This window comes from Cyprinus carpio, chromosome B9, assembly GCF_018340385.1.
Source record: "Cyprinus carpio isolate SPL01 chromosome B9, ASM1834038v1, whole genome shotgun sequence".
Taxonomy (NCBI): Eukaryota; Metazoa; Chordata; class Actinopteri; order Cypriniformes; family Cyprinidae; genus Cyprinus; species Cyprinus carpio.
The window spans coordinates 33,302,235-33,324,002 of NC_056605.1; the positions used below are offsets into that span (position 1 = coordinate 33,302,235).

At 34.3% G+C, this 21,768-nt stretch overlaps 1 protein-coding gene and 1 pseudogene across 1 annotated transcript in view; both read left to right on the plus strand.

Annotated features, from left to right (window-relative positions):
• The window catches only part of LOC122138547 (NACHT, LRR and PYD domains-containing protein 3-like), a 788,161-nt gene that overhangs the window by 678,856 nt on the left and 87,537 nt on the right, over positions 1-21,768 (plus strand). The gene's annotated exons all lie outside the window — the stretch shown is intronic.
• Positions 8,071-21,711, plus strand: LOC122138551 (annotated as a pseudogene).

Sequence of the window (21,768 nt, forward strand, 5' to 3'; positions counted from 1 at the left end):
CAGGAACTGGGTGCGATATTAGTAGCGGACTGCTTTTTTCGAGAACCAAATTAGCTCCTACTCCGGGGCAGGGTCTAACCAGCAAAACTGGTTTTACCCGTGACGTTAGTAGACCTTGATTTGCCAGACGCGTTCGAAAACGCCCTCACCCGCCATGATTTAAAACGCTGTGTAACATACTGTAAACATTGTGTCAACTTATTTCACAAGTATGATGAACAGTGATAGATAGACGGATGCTGAAGTGCAGGCACTTGTAGAACTGCCAGTTGTCGTTGGAGATTCTTAGTCCTCCTTTCCGTTCTTTCAATCACTTTACGTATACGTCAACATTCCATGTCCATTATTGTGAAACCCGCGATGCACAACAAAAACACAGCTCCAAACACATCGTCCTCCATCCTCCTGTTGTTAACGTTGTTCTTCTTTGTTAACGTTGTTGAAAGCCGCGCACAAATGACATCGCTGTCGATCGGCTTACCTCACTTCCTAGTACAAACTCTTGGTGCGAATGCAACCCTTTGAATTGTACTGGGAAACTGTTCGCTCAAAATCGTCCCAGTACTTTAGTACTGTAGATTTAGTTCTGGAACTAAAGTGGTGCGAAAGGCCCCATTCACTGCACAGGATCCATTGCTGAGACGCTGATGCAATGCTACATTTCTCCAAATCTGATGAAGAAACAGATTGCCTGATGAAAATTTTAATTTTGGGGTTTACTAATAATGGCATACTGTTCATAACTTGAACTTCATAACTTGTTCCTTAGTTTGGCTAAATGATATCCAGTTTCATATGAGTACTTGAACCTAAACAATAAATATAAAATGAATGAAATGGAAATGCTGGTCTAAATCATCTTTTTAACCCTCTGGAGTCTAAGGGTATTTTTGGGGCCTGGAGAAGTTTTGTCATGCCCTGACATTTGTGCTTTTTTTCAGTTTCTTATAAATATCTAAATGGCTAAAGTCTAATCTCACTGTAATCAGCACAAACTGGGTTATAATAATATGTGAGCAGCATGTATGTACATGATTGTGTTTTTGAGAAAAAAAAATGTTATGCGTGGTTAGTGAAAAACTAAAAATGTTAAATCACTTGAATAAGGCAATAAAACACATACAGAAAATTGGTTCCCGGGACTTTTGAGAACAGGAGCTTGTAGCCTAGAATTTTTTTTTTTTCTAAATGATGTGAAAATCATCTTGTTTACTCACTTACAGAAAACAATATATTGATTTAAATTTTCTAAGACACTTTTTGTTGGTAAAAAGTCATATGCGAGTAGGCGTTCAACTATCATGAATTCACACCTGAGAAGTCAACAAGACCTGCATAATGAGCTGCATAATGAGCCATTCAGTCAGCTGTGTCACTGAGAGGGATGACTTACAAGAAAGAATGTGAGGACAAAATAAATGTATATAATTTTATGTTTGTAGTTTATTTAGAATATATTTAATTATCCCACAACATAATTTAATATTCACTTGTGAGTGCAGTTAAACAGTTTTATTAGGAACAATCAAAGCTGACTTTCAAACTGAATTTTTTGCATCATTACTCCAGTCACACAATCCTTCAGAAATCCTTTTAACAATCTTATTTTCTACAAAAAAACATTTATTGTTATTATTATCATTATTATTAATGTTGAAAAGAGCTGAGAATATTTTTTTCAGGTTTTTTAGGGGGGATAAATTGAAAGAACAGCAATGTTTGTTACATTTGTTACAGTTACATTTATTGTTACATTTATATTATTTACATCAAACTTTTGAATGGTATAGTAGTGTATATTGTTATTGAAACTTCATAATATTTCACTTGATTATACATTTAGTCAGGAATTATAGTTTGGAAAAAGTATTTGGAAAAAAGTCTAACTAGTAAAATGTTTACACGTTATGTGAAAACTAGTACAAGTATATAAATAAATAAAAAAGAGACTTACTCATGTTTCTGATCTCTGCTGAATAAAGTGCTTCATTCTTTTTTCTGGGGAAATCCAAATCTCAAATCCTCAACCACGTCTTTTTGGGGTGAATTATGTCTTATTCCTCTCATCGCGAAGCAAACAGTAAAATAAAAAAAACTTGAAGAACAGTCTCGTTGCGTTGTCTTCTGTTGTGTGGGCGTATTCAAAAGCCGCGCGCTTCAGTGAAACATTTGAATCTCAAAAGCGTGCTCGGCGCGGGGGCGTGGTCGCATTAGAAGATAATGAATGGAGACGTGAAAAACGGACATCGCGTTGTTTTCATATGGATTACTTTATCACAGAATATTTGTTTTCGGCAGCACTTGTTTAATTTAAAAGTAGACATGTCAGGCTTTCTATAGATATCTCTCTCATGTCTCTGTGCTGAGTATTCACTGAGTTACAGTTCATTTTAATGACACGTTTGTAAATAAAGAGCAGCGCAGACAAAGGCTGCAGACAGCACTCCTTGATTGTTATCTTTATTTTGTAAGTGCACAAAGTTTTGTTGTTATTTATGTCTGTATACAAAAAAAAGTAGAACCTTTACAGATTCGATTGATGTATTGCTCTTATCTGTACGATCAAAACTGAAAGTGTAATTTAAGTTCTTTTCGGGGTTATCAGGAGAAAATACCCCAAAACGCGTATACGCGTTAATCGACTTCAGAGGGTTAAACTGTTATCAGGAGAAAATACCCCAAAACGCGTATACGCGTTAATCGACTTCAGAGGGTTAAACTAGAAAACCTGGTTCCCAAACTTGTAACGAGAATATGCTATTTCAGTCTTTGTAATTATTTGTGAAATTTCCTAGCAATTTATGACTGAAAATTTTTCAAAGTAAATCCCACACCAACTTTTTTTTCCAGTGTAATGGACATTATGTTCCAAATTACATTGATAAAGCTGAACACAGAGCACTTTAAGATTGGTGACTGGCTCCAACAATCATTTAGTCAACTCTTTTACAGTGTTTATAACCGGTTGGATTTGAACTGATCTCTGCAGTCATATCTAAAGAGATGAACCAGCGAAGTTTTCAACAGCGACTTGAACACAAATCGAGTTCTCACGATGGTCAATGCAAAGAGATGTGAATTTGGCACTGCTCACATGTCAACATGCTCTCACAGAATAAAAGAGTCAGCCATTCAGTTCAGCACTCTTTAAAATGCATTCAATAAGGCAGCTGTTTATGCTCATGAATATTCAATGAGCTGAGACACAGTCAACCGCTTGGATTGATTCAGTGTTTAACAAGTCGTCTATTCTCGATCGATTCAGATGTGAGAATTAATAGACAACATTTGAGATTTGTACAGATATAGAGCTTGCCTTTTACAAATAAGAAAAGGAGATTGTCTTTACTTTTTGTTAGATACAAAGAGCCTTCACACAAACCATCAGCATTTCGTGTGGTTTTTGGAATAAATTGGCCCTAAGAAATGAAGTCCTTTTTTAACCAAGGTCACATGAATGAAGTAGTTCATCCAAAAATGAAGATCATGTGATGATCATCCGTCACCCTGACCATATTTACGTTGAAGCAGTACATAACTGGAGATTTTACCACAGCTATGGGGTGTTTTTGTCATGCCTAAAACCCCCTTGAACTATTAAGTGGTTTATTGCTTTTATAAAGCTTGGTGCATTTAAGGAACAGTTCACTCAAAAATTTAAATTTGCTGAAAATGTGCTCATCCTCAGGCCATCCTCACGGCATAGATAAGTTTGTTTTTCTCCATCAGATTTGGAGAAATGTAGCATTGCATCAGTGTCTCATCAGTGGATGCCCTGCAGTGAATGGGTGCCGTCAGAATGAGAGTCCAAACTGCTGATAAAAACATCACAAGTAATCCACACCACTCCAGTCCATCAGTTAACATCTGGAGAAGACAAAAGATGAAACAAAACAGGAGGAAGTGTTATTATCAATTAAAATTTGGGCCAAGTTAAAATGCCTTTATGATGGATGTGTTTCTTTAGCATATAATGTGTTTTTTAACCAGGTGTGTTTATGAACAACTTTTCATTAAATCAGAATTTGCAGTTTTATCAGTTTTATGTAGTTCTTCCTGATGTGCTTACTGCAAGGATGAATACAGATAGTACTGTGATTTCTGGTCAGTCTCTACAAGGACCATATGGGTTCATGTTTTTCTAAGCTTCATTTTTCTCTATACTGAGGTGCCAACCAGCGGGTGTAAAGTCACATGAGAGGGCAAATTGTGGCTTTAAACAAACCTCAGAAGAGCTCAGTTACCCCCAAGCCCTAAAAACCAACAACACAAACACGCAATTAGAGATGTGCTGATTCAGAGGTCCTGGGGAACATTGGGTTGAAGGCTACCAATTAGGTTTTGGAGGGAATCCCCCCCCCAACACAGTCAGCGAGAGTCAAAGTAGGATACTTAAGGAATATTTCACCTAAAAATAAACAGTTTTGTTGCCATTCACTCAACTTCATGCAACTCCAAAGTAATATGATTTTCTTTCTTCTTTGTAACACCAATTGAATTATAGAGCTAAATAATAATTATAGAGCTAACTTCCTGCATTTATATATTTCCTCTGGAAATGAAAGCCATGCATGTAGAAACTGTGCTATGTGACAAACACTCGCTAATGTTTTGAGGGGTTCTGATTTTGGACGTGACGCGTGATGGAGTAGATGTTGTGATTTATTTCATTATATTCACTCTTGATGGTGGTTCTGTCATCGACTCGTTCCATGAAACAGGTCAACAGACTCACAGATTGATTGACATAAATGTATCTGGGTTGCGGCTCTGAATCAGTGACCTGATGTTGAATGAATGTTTGTTGTTAAAAAGAAAGTAGGTCAGTGTTGCAACATGCAAAAAAAAAAATTTTTTTATAAAAGACATGAAATCCATTAGCCATGAGATAATTTTTTACTATAGGTAAAAGCTAAAATCATTGCAGCTTATGTTTTTATATTACTTCAACTCAAAATAAGTTAATTTCAAGTTTAAAAAAAAAAAATATATATATATATATATATATATATATATATATATATATATTGAATAAAACTTGATTTTTTAAGTCAGTTTAATGTAATTTGCATAGGTTGAAATGACTTATACAAGTTGATTGTACTTAAAAATTTATGTCCTAAAATTCAAGATATTGGTGCAAAAAATGCCCCTGTATGAGTTTTTGTCATACAGTATCACTCGAGGAGTGAGAGCAATATCACAAGTGCTGATTTTGTCCTGAATATCACGTTTAAATGTGATTTTATGCAACAGTTCAGTAAATAATAGGTTAATATTGTGTTATATTTTAAACACAATATTATATGTTTTTGCTCATTTTTGCAGAGAACTAAAGCCACAGCAGAACTGTTGTGCATCTCCTCATCAACATAGCGGTGTTTAGTTTCTGAAAGAATCCACGTTTTGAACGAATCACCATTTACTTCATTCCTGAATGAATCAGCCTTTTGAACGAATTGAATTAAGACATTTACTGCCCCCCCCCCCCCCCCAAAACAAAAAAAAAAATTTTTTATTTTTTTTGTCATTTACTCACCCTCATATCATTTCAGACCTTTCTTTTGTTGAACATATAAGGTATTTTGAAGACAGCTGGTAACAAAGCTGTTTTGGTTTCCAAATAGCTGATTTGGTAACAACAAAAAATACTGAGATGTTTCTCAAACTATCTTCTTTATGTTCCATAGTTCATGTTGGGCCCCGTTTTAGCCTAAATGTTTATGTGTAATACATTTTATGTAAAATCAAATCAAATGTTTCTTTCTAAAGCTACAATTTGTAATGTCTACTTGATACCTTCTCATTAACATAAAAATAGCTTTAAATAATGTTTTGTGGGTATTTTCACAGTAAAATTTATTTTGCGATTAAGATTAATTAATTGACACGTAATTTATTAGATTAAAAATTTTAATCGACTGACAGCCCTAATATATATATATATATATATATATATTGTTGCTGTACGCTGTACTCCAACTAAAACTTTTTTCAACATAATTTTGCCCATGCTTATAATGTTTGTCATTAAAATTAGTAAATATTAGTAACACTGAAGGACCATTGCAAATGATTTAGTGAACTGAAAAAGTTTTTTTGATACATGTGGTCATGGTTTTGCCTGTATTAGTTCACAAAGCTTGTCCGGTTCAAAAGCCTTTTGATTTTCTTTCAGTTAAATTGTTGCTTATTAAACCCGGTATGAGACATGAGACACATGATCTATGATAAAAAACATCCCCCGTCTTCCTTTCGCATCCACATTCCTGCAGTTATCCCTTTCCTTCAGACAGCTTGTGGGAATCTCGGCTCTCTGTCGGCCCTTGGGAAGCTGAGCGCGGTGCCTGTGTGTGTGTGGGTGTGTGTGTGTGTGTGTGTGTGGGTGTGTGTCTATTGTGAGAGACGTGTACGGGCTCCAGGCTCTGGTGGGTCATGAGAACCTTCTGGTAATGTGTTCAGACAGAGCTCTGAAGCTCACGGGTGAGTGAACACAACCTCAGTTCAGCCCATGTTGATGAACACAATGCCATCCTCTGCTTTCAGCGGGCCCTTTGACCCCATCAGCTGTGCTGAGCCCGTCACAACCCACAACCAGCTTACAAGCTCATATTCTGCAGCTATTCAGGAGTTTGTTTCATTGCTCCTAATTTTGGCCTAATGTGTGTTGTAATTCAAAAAAGTGCTGCTGCCTTTGTTTTGCATCAGAGTGATTGTGTTTGAGATGAGCGCACATGAATCATGTCAGAACTATTTGGGAGCAAAGTTTCCAGAACTTTTTTTTTTTTTTACTTGAAGTCCTAGATATTTTAAAGGTTTTAACAACACATTTGCAAGTTCACGGTTCTTTTGGTGTTGGTTTGTAGTCACATGATGTGCAGGTAAACAAATATAGTATTTAGCGAGTAAGAGCTTGTTTTTTGCCATGGGATTAAGAGTGAAAAAAAAAAAAGGTTTGTGATATTTTATCTCACATATTTGGACTTTTTTACTCACAACTTGCAATTCCTAACAAAGGAACTGAATTGCGAGATGTAACCTCAGAAATCAAAGATATATACATTTAGAATTACAAAATTATTATTATTATTTTTTTTTACACAGAATTGTGGAAAATGTTGCAGTTTTACTATTTTTATGTGTTTTTTTCCTCATGATTCTGAGTTTAAATCTCACAGTCCTGATTTTTTTTTTCTCTGAATCTCTCAATTCATTATTATTTTTTTTTTTTTTTTTGTGGAGTGAAAAATCGTGAGTATACATCCTCACAATTTCAACTCTTTTGAACAATTTGCAATGTTTAAAAAAAAAAATTAAATAAAAAAAGAGAGAGAGAAAAAGTCAGAATTGATTTATTGCTATTCTTTTTTTTTTTTTAGAATTTGTATTTTTGTATTTAGATGTTTTGTTTATGTATTATGATTTACAATTTGTAATTATTTGTGTGAGAAACAAAGTCTGAGTTATCCTTCATAAGTCCCAGTTTGGGAGACATGATAATGAGTAATTTTTGAATATTCAAAAATTTTCATGTTGAATACAGTTAATGAAGAATAGTGAAAAGGTTTCCTGGAAAACATTGCTCAGTGACAGTCTTACACAACCAATACTTCATGTATTTATGATTCCCAAAACTTTACACAAGAAGAAACGATAACTACTATAAGTAGCATTAGTCCAGCCACAAAATCTTTCAAGTTACAATTCGGAGTTCTTGTCCTTTGATCTTTCTTTTTTGTTTCTTTATCTTTCTCTCATTTCTACCCCTCTCTCACTCCATCTGCTCCTGCTTTCTGTTCTTCTCTGCATCATTCATCATGTCCGAGGGAATCTTCCCCTTTTCTTTGCATGTCGTGGGTTCTCATGGGTCAGGCAGCAGATGGAAGGCTGCTTTGTGGCTCATCTGTTTTTTTGAATATGTTAATATATTCATGGGAGTGTGTGGTGGGACTTCAGTGATTGTGGGTCTCCTCCTCCATCTCCTCCATTAGCCAGTGTGTTGGGTCTGGGAATGTGTCCGTGATTTTGTGCAGCCGTGACTGGGAAACATCTCTGGTTTCTTTGTGGGTTCAGGGTAAGACAGTGATTGGAAGAAGACAGAGCTGAGCAAGAGAGAAGCACAGTCAGAAAACGAAGGAATACTACCAGAGAAGTTTGAAGGAGGAAGGTTTTTTTTCTGGATTTCTATAAACATGGAAACTCTATATGACGACACTGACGATGAGCGTCAGGAGAAACGAGGTACCGCTTACAGTAGCTTCATTATTGGGAAAGTCAATACTGCACTTGTGTTTTCACTGCATCACATGAGTTTCATTAGAGCTGGTTATTAACTGGAGGTTTAGATTTTTTAAACGTGTTAAACTCTAGTTCAGTTTGATGTCAAAAAGTGTTTTTTGTTCTTCTGTTATTTAATGCATTGGCCTGTCAGTGGTCCAAGCAGGGCCTAAATCTGACTTTATATCACACCTGCCAATGGATGGTGACTTGAGAAAATTTATATATATTTTTTTTTTACTGGCCATGAAACTAAGTGCATTTTGAAGAAAAAAAAAACCCAGCAGGAAAATTATTATTAACATTAATTGTAATTATTATTAATATTTTTATTATTTAATCTAATTTTAAAATGTATTTATACAAATGTAATTAATAATAACAAACATATAACAGTACAGTTCCAATACATTTTTTTTTCAATCTTTTATAATCTCAACTGTCTCAGTCTTTAATGTATTTTTGTTTTCAAAGGTTAAAACCATAGACTGTATAAAAACATGGACGTAGTGTCCGTGACGTCACCCATAGACTCCTGAAGAGTGGTTTTGAAGCTCAAAGTGTGTAGAGCGGGCCGTCGCCATCTTGACAGCGCGTCACCGCGTGACTCTCCCGGATAAACGAAAATGGGCAAAAAGGCGGGAGCTGGTTGGCATTGTCAGCAGCGGCAATCCACCTGTCACTCAAGTGGCCACGCCCTTAATTATGCAGAATTTTAAGGCTTAATATAATTTAAACGGATGAGTTATAAAAAAATTCACCCCCCTCACAGTTGTCATGAAGGGCAAAATTAGCTATATAGACCAAAATTATTTTTTGAACCAGGCTGTAAACATGTTTTTTTTCCCTGCTGTAAAGCTGGGCATTTTAACATGGGGGTCTTTGGACTGACTCCCTTTTGCAGCCAGCCTCAAGCGGCCAGTCGATGAGTTGCAGTTTTAGTCACTTCCTTGTTGGCTTCACGAGAGAGAGTAGGAGGTTGCCGCTCGGTTAAAACATAGAGCTTTTATTTTGGTGTAAAAACCACAGGGAAACTTCTCTTTGGAAATATTCTCTTTTGTTGTCAACAGATTTTATAACTTTGGTAGATGTTTGGAATATGCTGCGTTTTCAAATGCTTTTACTGCGAGCCGTAAAAAGATCACAGCACATTAGTTCACATATATATAATTTAATATAATTTATATAATTACAACGCAGTCTTTGCAAGTTGATAATTGCACTAAACCATATTGGGTTCACAGGCATTTGTTAGAATTACAAGTCCAAGTCTTCAGAGATGTTTGTAAACTAACAACTCTTTATTCTGGTTATAGAATAATCACTTGTGGACCGACACTCTGTCTGTTGTAGAAGACCAAAGAGGAGTCCACTGTTGGGTTCACATTTTTTTTTTTTTTTTTTTTTTTACTTACTCTGCATACCTACAGTTTTTATAATGGTTTTCCAGAACGTTCCAGTTTCTTGTTGTGAGTGTGCTGGCAGACATTTGCATACTGTAGCTGTGTGTTTCTCTGTTTGTTCTTCTCCTCTTCTCAGTCCTTTCCTCTGCATACTACAACTTTTTTTCCATGGCATGAACACATTTCATGCACAAAATGCATGACACTGTGAGAAAGCATCTGTTTTCTGTCTCATATTGGTTGCTCTGATCAGCTGGAGGTTGGCAGAGGGTGAAGTGTTTTCTGGAGCTGAATGTGTCTGGATGACGTGCTGTGAGCGTCCGGAAGTGCGGGGTCCTGACCTTGTGCTCTTCTGATGGAGGCTCTGCTCGTCACACTGGGCTCTTTGTGCGCTGCACCTCCTCTGATTGCGGCTCTGGCTTTCTGCTCTCATCGTGGAGCCAGCAGAAGTTTTGGGCTTTGACTTGCAGTTTGGCTCTGAGTCACTGCATCTGCTCATAAACAGCTACTGCTCCTCCTCCATAGTCTTCTGCTTCTCCTTCTTTCTTCTGCTCCTCCTCCATGTCCTTCACTCTTACACGGTTCATCACAGCCTTTTTGGTTCCACACAGAACCATTCAGTCAAAGGTTCTTTAAAGAACCATCTCTTTCTTATCTTTTTATAATCTGAAGAACCTTCTTTCACCACAGAGAAGCTTTTGTGAAGCAGAAAGGTTCTTCAGATGTTGAAGGTTCTTTATGGAACCATTTAGACAAAAAAAGCTTCTTCTATGGCATCACTGTGAAGCACCTCTATTTTTAAGAGTTTTTCTCCCCTCTCATCTTCTTTCTTCTCCTCTTATCTTCTGTATCTTGCTGTTGTTTCTTTATAGCTTCTCCTCCTTTAATTCTTCTTCTTGCTCTTCTTTCTGTTCTCTCATCTCTTTTTTTCCCTATTGTCATCCTCTTTTCTCTTTTACTCCTCCTTATGTCTTCTCCTCATTTTTGTCTTTCTCTTTTTTCTCTTTTTTCTTCCTCACCCTTTTCTGCTTCTCCTTCTTCCTTTATCTTCCTCCACTGCATCTTTCTCCATTATTTCCTCCTCTTTTTTTTCATCATGTTCATTTTTTTTTTTTCTCCTCCCCTCCTTTCTCTTACTGCAGTGTCTCTTCCTCCATTTTCTCCTCCTTTTCTTTTTCCTCTTTCTCCTTAACTTCTACCTTTACACATCTTGTTTTTCTCCCCTTACTGGGTTTTCTTCTTCTCTCTTCCTTTCTCCTCTGTCTACCAAATCCATCTCCCCTCCTCAATCATCTTTCTTTTTTTTTTTTTTTTTTTTTTTTTTTTTCTTCTTCTTTTTTTCTTCTCTTTTTTTTTTTCTTCTCTTCTTTTTCATCTCCTCCTTATCCTTATCTTTCCCCCCCTTTTCCCCTCCTCTTCCCCTTTACTTATCTTCCTCCTCTTTTTCTCCTCTTCCTTTCTCTCCTTTTCCCTATTTTCTTATGCTCTTTCTCCTCCTCCTCTTCCTTTTCCACCTCTTTTCCCTCCTCCTCCTGCTTCTTTTTTTTTCTCCTCATCTTTCTCACCCTCTTCCTCCTTTTGTTCACCTTGTCTTTCTTCTCATCTTTCTCTTTATCTCCCTTTTTCCTCTTCTTTCTCATTCATCTCCTCATCTCATCTCCCTCCTTTTCTCCTCCTCCTCATCTTTCTCCTTCTCTTCCTCCTTTTCTCCTTATCTTTTTCTTATCTTTTCTCCTCTTTTAACTTCTTCTCCACACCCCCTTTCCTCCTCTTCTCCTCTTTTCTCCTTTTCCCCTCCTCATCTTTCCTCATCCTCTTCTTTCTTCGCTCCTGCTCTTCCTCTTTTTTACTACTCCTCTCTTCATTTTTTTTTTCCCTTTTCCCTCCTCCCTGGCCTCCTCTTAGCTCTGTACAGTAGGGGTGTTTAGTGTCTCCTCCAGTGCTCTGTAAAGCGTGGCAGTGTGATTCGGTGGAGTTGCAGAGGCTTTGAAGATCAGTGATGGTTTGTGTAGTTTGTTTGTCTGTCTAACTTGAGGCCGTGTTTCTGCTAACAGTCAGTGATCTTCGATCCCAATCAGCACTCTTTGTTTTTCCACTGCCGTCAACACAAAGTGAACCAAACCTGTGCCATTTAAAGACAGGATCTGGTTCAAGAACAGACCACATTTCAGCGAGTATGTGAGGGAGTAAACGTCTGAACGCAGCAGTGAAATATGACTGTGGTCAGGAATCAGGCGTAATCACAGCTGTAAGCTGGTATGGAAAGCTGGAAAGAGTGAAATGTGGCTCGTGATTCGGGAATGTGGTGTGTTGTTTGTGTGTGTTTTTGGGAGATGGTGTTTCAGCAGAGATGTGTAATGACAGCATTTTAAGTGTTTGTGGAATGAAGCTCAGTTTAGTGAATACAGCATAAAGCTCTTCTAAAAACATTATTAGAGGCAAAACAAGAACATTAGTGAAGAAATAAATTTACGTCTTTATGTAGTATTTAATATTTTAGAATTCCGAAAAATTTAATTATGAAGAATATTTGTGTATTTTAGATTTAAAAAAAATCATATAAATATTTTAAATATGTAAGTTTTTAACATTACAGAAATGAGAGAATTTATTAATTAAAAAAAAAAAGTATTGATCCTGGGCGAGAGAAACATGCTTAACTGTCATGAAAAGGTCACTTTGAATAAATAAATAAATAACAACACCAAATTATCCTGAAAGTTCCGCTATTTATACGTCTATAAAAATATTTACATAAATATATAAAAAATACATTTAAAGGAGCACTTGCGTAGGTTCTGAAATTTCTAACCGTTACTGACACCAGTGGCCGTTAGAGGGAACTGCAGCCAGTCTCATGCTCGTTCTCAGTGCGCACGCTCTCTCTTTTTTGCCACACTAGATACGTTTTTTTTTTTTTTTTTTTTTTTACTCTTACGAGGAGTGTCCGTGGGTGTCTGAATTTGTGCTGCCGGAGGCTGGTCGCTTCTTCCCCATCCACAGAGTCCATCTGAAAACACTATTGCCGCTGCTTACTATAATGGCTGGGGGTGCCGTACGGTTGTAAGCCCCAGTAGACGAGAAGTAGACGAGACACGCGCATGACGTCACATTTTGTGAATTTTTCGCGCCAATTCGGGCCCGACTCTCCACACACAATTGAGCCTACCAGGCTGATAGAGGCAACCGTGGTGGACAGTCGAGGTGTCATTCTTTTTTTTACATCATGGTTGGCTCATACATGTAGCAAATGAAAACTCTATCTTAAAGATTTTTTTAAGTAAAAACCTCCACATAGCTCTTTTAAGTGGAAAACTCTATCTTAAAGATTTTTTTAAGTAAAATTATCCTGGAGGAAGAAGAAAATGTGATTTATTGTCACAAAAAAAGGAAGAAAGAATAAAAAAATTAAATAAATACAAAATAATGGTAATAAAAAAGGTTTCATTTTCTCTCTCGTTTTTAGGGGTGTGTGTCTATATATTTTTAAAATTATATATTTAAATAATGAATGAATAAATGCAATTTATGTAACCACATTGCATCATTTAAAAAAATAAATAATGTAAATATATGTGCGTTTACTTTGAAAACAACTCTCAACTCCAATTACAGATTTCCGATTTTTTTAAATAATATTAGTTTGACTGTTTTGTTGTAATGTGAAGATATTTATGATTCGATATGAATATATTTGGTATTAATCATCTGATGACTTTGGTCATTCTGACCTTTTCTTATTTGACCAAAACATCACATGTTCCCCAAGAGTTTTGTGGAAAGGCTGGGAATAGAGAGTAGCATTTAAGTGGCTTCATTAGAGAGTGAGTGTGTGTGTGTGTGTGTGTGTGTGTGTGTGTGTGTGTGTGTGTGTGTGTGTGTGTGTGTGTGTGTGTGTGTGTGTGTGTGTTGTGGGTATAAAAGAATCACTCGCTGCTATGGAAAAAAGCTATTCACTAGTTGGGACAGAAAGCTGTCACCCCGGTGAGCCTCATAAAAGCTGGGCACAAATGTTGTCGGACGCAGACGGGCTCTGAAAGGGCCTCTTTCTGCTGCTTAATATATCTGCTTTAATTTGCCTTTGTGTGAAAATGGGAAAAAGGCCTCCGCGTTGAGGAACGTTCAGGATTCAGACGCTGCACAATTGGGCCCTGAATTAAAGCGCTGCTGTTTTTCAAGCCCCGGATGAAGCTGATAAATGTACACATGTAGACTCCAATCTCATCATTTGAGGCTTTTTACAAACACACTTTTTTTTTATTAATTGATGAATCTCACAAAACCTCTTAAGAACCAGGGTTGTTATAGTTCACTTAAACTAAAACTAAAATTAAAAACAAAAAAGTAACTTGAAATGAAATAAATGTTAACTGAAAATATAAAACCTTTATTTCAGTTATTTGCTAAGGCAACACTTTTTTATTTACTTTAAACTTCATAGGCCTATACTAAAATAACTAAAACTGAAATTGAAATGAATAAACAAATATAATATATATATATAGATATATATATAATATATATATATATATATATATATATATATATGCATATCTAAATATGCAAAAAAAAAATCCAGAAACTAATAAAAATGACAGACACAACCAAAATAACAAACTAACTACAATGAAAAAAGATCTAAAAAAAAAAACTGATTCAATCAATTAAAAAAATAAAAATAAATAAATCAAAACCAAAAATAAATATGTTAACAAAGGAAAAAGAAACCTGTGAATCAATATTTAATAATAATATTAATAAAAAAAAATCACTATTTAAAAACTTTTATTTATTTTATTTTATTTTTTTTTTTTTTTTTACAATGCAACTTTTCATGACAATTAAGCACAGTTCTCCCTCCAGGATCAAAATAAAATTTTACTACATACTTAGTAATATGTCTTTCTAATGTGACATTAGTTTTAATAATTAATAATTTAATAAACGTTTTTAATAATTGTTTTTTAATATTTAAATAGTTTAAATGATTAACATTGATTATTTTTGTGTCATTGCAGTAATAAATCCTAATGAAAATGTTGAGAATAATGAGAATTATAAACACACTGTGATAATGACAATATCAGGGGATATAATGTCACAATGGTTAAAAGTATTCTATTAAAAATATGTAATTAATTAAATATTTTATTTATTTAAATAATTGTTTAACTAACTAAATCATTATTTAAATAAATTATTATTTTTATAGTTATTTAATAACAGTTTTTTGATTTTTTTGAAAACTGCTAGCATATGACTGTCCATGATACTATAAAATGTATTGTAAATTTGCATTGTCACTACTTTCATTTAGTTACGACCAAACACTGCTTTTACACGCATCAGATTCTTTTGAAATATACAGCTGATTAGTTTCACAGCAGAGTATTTTTCTTTCATTTCTTGTTTAAATGAGGCTTTGGTTCATATCCTTTACACATGTAAACTATAAATCATGTATCATGACTGTACAGCAGCTCCATTATCAGTCATCATCATTTGGATGGTCCAGAACTGACCACACTGTTATAAATAGATGAGATGAACGACTAAACAGAAGGCAAACACACCTCACGACCTCAAGATTTTTTAAAACATTTTTATGGTCTTGATTGTTGTATGCATGCATTCTCTGGTAAATAAACCAACTAAAGCCAAAGTTTGCATGTTTTTTATTGGTTTGTTTGTTTGGAGATCTGGAGCAGAACTTTTTAAGTACTAATTTAACATCTTCATACTGCCCAGACTGAGCAGGAAAACACACACAGACACACGCGCACACATGCACACACACACACACACACCACACACAAACACACACACACACACACACCACAACACACACACACAAACACACACACGCACACACAGTTCATTATTTTAGTCTTTGTTTTCACACTCTCTGCTTTACACTGTTTTTAATTAGGAGCTTCACAGTATGATGGCACGTTATTAAAGGAATAATTCCTCCAAAAAGCAGAGAAGAAATTAAGAGTCAGTTTACAGACTCTTGTGTTGTAATGCTGTTATTTGTCCATATTTTTCTGTGGAAAACAAAAGTGGAATTTTTAAATGTTTTTTGTCCATACTCCTCATGCAGCTCTGTACCATTACATTCACAACATTTCATAGTAACCACCAAGAACAAAAAGCATCATCAACGTACCATATTAAGCAGGCATTAATTGCAAGTCTTTTGAAGTGATACGAGTGTTGATGTGACGACAACATGACAATTTTTCAAGCTTATCACTTATGACTTGGAATTTCATTTGCTTCCTCATGGCAAAAAACATGAAAACATAAAAAGCATCCCAGGTTTGGAATTAATATGAGCTTCAGTAAATGACAATCTTCCTTTTTGGTTGTGAATTATTCCTGGTAATTGTAAGGTTTTGGACAATAATGGGAAAAACAGCCCAAGCTGGGATTTAGTTTTTCTGTGATTATATATTGTGAAATGCCCAAAAACCATTAATTCAGTACCAGATTGCTAGAATAGCCCCCCCCCCAGCCCACACAATAAGGGTAATTCATTTATTTTCACCCCCCAATGTGCTTTTTTTTTTGCAATACTTTCTTCAGAATTGCAAGATTTATACTTTAATTAATTTCTCACAATTCTGACTTTTTTTTTCTCAGAATTGCACGTTTATATCTCACGATATGATAAACAAAAAATGTTTATATCTCACTACGTCTGTCCAATAACCAATGTCTTTTGATACTGACCTTCGTTGATTCCAATTAAATCATACTCAAGCAACAAACCGACGACTTCTTTTAGTTATTTTAGTTAGTGCTGAAACAAACTGGGTTTTTTATATTAAAAACACAAAACAAGCAAGCCCAGCCCAGATTTACAAAGTAACCCCAAAAGTAACGTAACGCATTACTTACAACCCTTTAAATAACGTAAATACGTAACACAATTAGTTACTTTTCTATGGAAGTAACACAATATTGTAATGCATTACTTTTAAAAGTAACTTTGGTTGTCCCCAGCCACTGCATTTTTTATATACACAGCTCTAGTATACAGTGTTTAAAGCATGTGTGTCAGGAATGTGAATCCTGCATGCTGTGTTGTTTAAGTGAGTACAGCTCTTCAGACTGTAACGAGTGGTTGTGTGTGTGCAGGTTGTTTTGAGTGCTTTGTATTAATGTTTCTGGGCGGCGTGCCGTACGCATCTCTGGTGGCACCATCCTGTGCTTCTGCGGCGTGGCGCGTCTTCTGTGGCGGCGGACACGTCGCTCTGACAGGAACCCTCACCATCACTGGAGAAACCACTCTCTCTAAGATCACCGCAGACCACGCTTCATGCTGACCGACATGTGAGTGATGAGGAATCTGGGAAAACACTGTCAAAATTGTGACATATTATTACAAAATAAAACAGCTGTTTTCTATGTGAATAAATGTTAAACTGTAATTTATTTCTGTGATCAAAGCTGAATTTTCAGCATCATTACTCCAGTCTTCAGTGTCACATGATCGTCAGAAATCATTCTAATATGCTGATTTGCCAGCTCAAAAAAAACCATGAAGACTAGTGTAAATGATGCTGAAAATACAGTTACATATCACAGAAATAAATTACATTTTACACACAGATTCACATAGAAAACAGCTATTTTAATTTGTAATAATATTTCATAATTTACTGTAATTTTAATTTAAAAAACACATCTTTAGTGAGCAGAAGAGCCTTTTAAAAACATCACAAAATCTTTCATTATTCCAAACTTTTGACTGGTTGTGTATATATTTTAAATTATACTTTTATAAATTTACAACACCATTGCTTATGTATTTGTATTTAATGTCTTGCATTAAATGTCTGTTTTCTTTTATAGAGTTATGACAATAGATGAGAAAGTACCATCCTCTTAAAATGAATATCAATACAAACTTGCATCATGTAGAAATACTTAATTTTTAAATCTTTTTTTTCACATTACTGTAATGAGAATATGATTTCTTTTAAATTACAGTAATGAGAATTTGGAGGGAAATGTAAATAAATGTCATGAAAGTTAAAAATTTTAGAACCAATAAACAAAATATAATTAAAAAAAAAAAAAAAACAAAAATTATTTATATAAATATATATTTTTTGGATGTTAAGGACATTTTTTTTTAATGTTTTCATCTGTTGATCTTTGTAAATGCATGCTTTCAGTCAGCAGAAGATGGTCTTACAGATGTTGAAAAGGACATGAATTTAATTAAATCCTCGTGGAAAGACATTAGATGCTGTTTAATGACCATTTTATGTAGTAGATTCCCAGTAAATCATTTTATATTTTCGTCTCCAGTGTCTCAGTAGATTTTCCAGGACATCATGCACTGAATGAATGTGTTTCTTGAAGTTTACCTGATCATTTAACATCCACTGATTCACAGTTTATTTTATCGTCTCTTAAAATGAAAAGACTCACCTGTTACGAGTAATTCTGGGCAGTGTTTTGGGTTCAGTTAAATCTGCTCACATCTGCTGATGATTTCTCAGCGCTTCACATTTGTTCTGTTCTCCATCTCGAGACTTTAATTAAAGTCACATGCAGTGATGAGATGTTCTCAAACGATGCTGAGTCTTCAGGACAGAGGTTAATGACAGAATCACCTTGCGCTAACACACACACACACACACACACACACTCATGATGCTCCAGATGGTCAGAACAGAAACTAAACACACACAAGCAAGTAACATCTGTGAAATCTCTTCTGCAGAATCCAGCTCATGCAGTACGTCATATACGGCATCGCCTCCTTCTTCTTCCTGTACGGCATCATTCTGCTCGCCGAGGGGTTTTACACCACCAGCGCCGTCAAGGAGCTCCACAGCGAGTTCAAGACCACCGTCTGCGGACGCTGCATCAGCGGCATGGTACCAAACCTCCTGCACATATACCGATTAATCATATAATCAAAAAATATATATATAAAACAAATAATAATATAAAATAGAATTCATAATAAACTAAAAATAAAGAGTATCAAAATAAATTGGGCTTTTTTTTTTTTGCATAAAACATTAAAATAAATTTCAAAATGAAAGCAAATAAGTGATTAAAAAAATAGAATTATTTATATATATAAAACTCTTAAACTGTTAAATATTATTCAAACTTAAACGTAAAAGTAATTAAAAAAAATAATAAAATAAATTACAAAATATAAAAACAAAATAAAAATGTAAAAAAATTTGATAAAATGACCTAAAATAAATGTTTTATATATATATATATAATATATATATATATATTATACACACACACACACACACACACACACACAACATATAACATTAACCTTATATTGTACCAAAGTAGATTGGAAAATAATTTAAAGTAGTTAAATTGCTAAATAAAAGCAATTAAAAAAATGTAAATAATATAAAAGAATTCTCTAAAAAATAAAATAAAATCAGAAATAAAATTAGGAAAATAATTTCAATAAATAGTATAAAAAAAATATTACAAAATAAAAAACTAATATGTATCAATTTGAGTTATATATATATATATATATATATATATATTTTGTATATGTGTGTATATATATATATATATATGTGTGTGTGTGTGTGTGTGTATTTAACTAACCAAAAGAATGAGTGATTTTGTCTGGAGGGCCATTGCTAGAACTGTTCAAACATCTCTTTCTCAGTTCGTGTTCCTGACCTACATCCTGGGGAATCGCCTGGCTCGGGGTTTTCGGCTTCTCAGCGGTTCCCGTTGTTTCTTTTCTACAACATGTGGTCGACCTGCGCTGCCATGCGCTCACCGATGGCCAACCTGACCTCCATCGACAGCATCTGCGTGGATGTGCGGCAGTACGGTACGAGACTCTGAATATGATGTGATGAAGTAACCGGCTCATGCTTTCCCTTGTGAACGTCACTATGAGCTCTGTTGATGTTTTGATGAGGATTTGAGTTGTGTGATAGTTAATGTTGTTTGTGTTGATGCAGGTATTATTCCATGGAACGCAACACCAGGCAAAGCTTGCGGCTCTACGCTAGGTGATATTTGGCAAAACACCAGCGAGGTTATGAAAACAAATGTGCCACACGCTAGTTTACCGACTTTGTCATGCAGCAGTGTATACATGTGATATACATAACTTCTAGTTCTACCTGCTTATTCATTTAATTATTATTATTTTACAAATATGAAATGTTTATTTTAATTTTGTAAGTCCTTTTTAATTTTATTAACTATATTTATTTTTTTTAAATGGTTGCTTTTTACAAATTTTTATTTGTAATGTATTTTTATTTTATTTGGTTATTTCTTTTTTATAATAAATTATAAATCTTTTAATGAATTCATCTTTAATTAATAATCTTTTTTATAATAATTATTTAAAAATGTATATTTATTTTCTTTTATTTTTTTTTTTGCTTTTCATTTATAATATAATGTTTATTTAATTTTAATAATTTTTTATTTAGTATTATTTAATTTAGTATTTTTTTTTTTGTTAATTTATTAAATAATTATTTAATAATTTATTTTTTATTTTTTTACAAAATACTTTTCACTGAAATGTTGTTTGCAACACGAGTGAGGTATGAAAAACACAGTAGTCAGAATCTTATGGTTTATTTGTCATCCAGCAGTGAATCTAAATGATTTCTCGTTCGTCTCTTGCAGTTCTATCTGTCTTATCATCTGTATATCGTGGCTTGTGCCGGAGCCGGAGCGACTGTCATTGCTCTGGTAAGCGGATGTTTGTTTTATGGTCAGATATATGGGGTGTTTGTTCCTCTTCCTCCTCTTTTTATCCCTTCATCCCCAGCACCATCTACTGCAAACCATGTGCTTTAAGCCCCTGATCTAATGGGTAGTTTTGCGATGAAGGTCCCAGTAGTCCACCTGAGATGACTTGATTTTGTTCTGCCAAAGGCATGCATGTAAATGACTGAAAAATCAGCCAGTGGGACGTCAGCCATAGAAACAATTCCTAGTCACATACTTTACTGAGACCTGAAGGGAAATTTAGTCTTATTTTGTCTGCAAAAACCAAGACATATCATGATTCAACAAAACATCACTAGTTCAGTCCTATTATAATCAGTAAAGCTGTCAATACTGCAAGCGTGTCACCATCAGCTGATGCATGTTTGCATTATTAAAAAAAAATAATAAATTAAGTTTTTGTTTCATTGTTTAATTTTATTAAATAATTATTTTATTATTATTTTTTAATTTAAAATTTAATTTAATTTACATTATTAATAATTTAAGTTAATTTTTTTTTCAAATGTCTTGCTTTTCACTTTAAATATGATTTGTACTGTTTATATTAATTTTGTTATTTATTTATTTTATATTATTACAAATATGCTTTTCACTAAAAATATTATGGGTACTGTAATGTTTATTTTAATGTTATTATTTTAATTTATTAAATATTTATTTAAATACTTTTTACGATATCTTGCTTTTCACTATAAGTTTTATTATTATGAATGCATTTTTATTTAATAATATTACATAAGTATTTGATTTTCTTAAAATCACATTTTTCACACAAAAAAAAAATATTGTACTGTTTATTAATTTATTATTTCTTTGTAATTTATTAAATTATGTAATTGTTTATTATAATATATATATATATATTGAGAAATATGGTCCTTTTCACTCTAACTTTTATTTGTAATTTAATTTGATTATCTATTTTATATATTTAAATATCTCTTAGACGCCTGCAGTGTGGACAGTGGAATGAGTTTCAGGACTTATAGTTATCTGCACTTTCTTTATTCCGTCATTGATTTCTGTTCCTTCTCTTCCACCAGCTCATCTACATGATGGCTTACCAGCGTCGTTATAACTTTGCTGTTTTGAAGTTTAAGAGTCGAGAGGACTGCTGCACTAAATTTTAACGCAGTTGCATGAAAGTGCCTAGAATGAGCAGCCACTGACAATATGGACTAAAATAATAGAAACGAGAACAAACGAGAGAAACCCTTGATTGCTTTGACATGTAATGTGTAAATATAGGACTGTGCACGAAGTAGCATTTGGACGCCGGTGCTGCCGTGTCTGTAAACATGCCTTTGCCCTT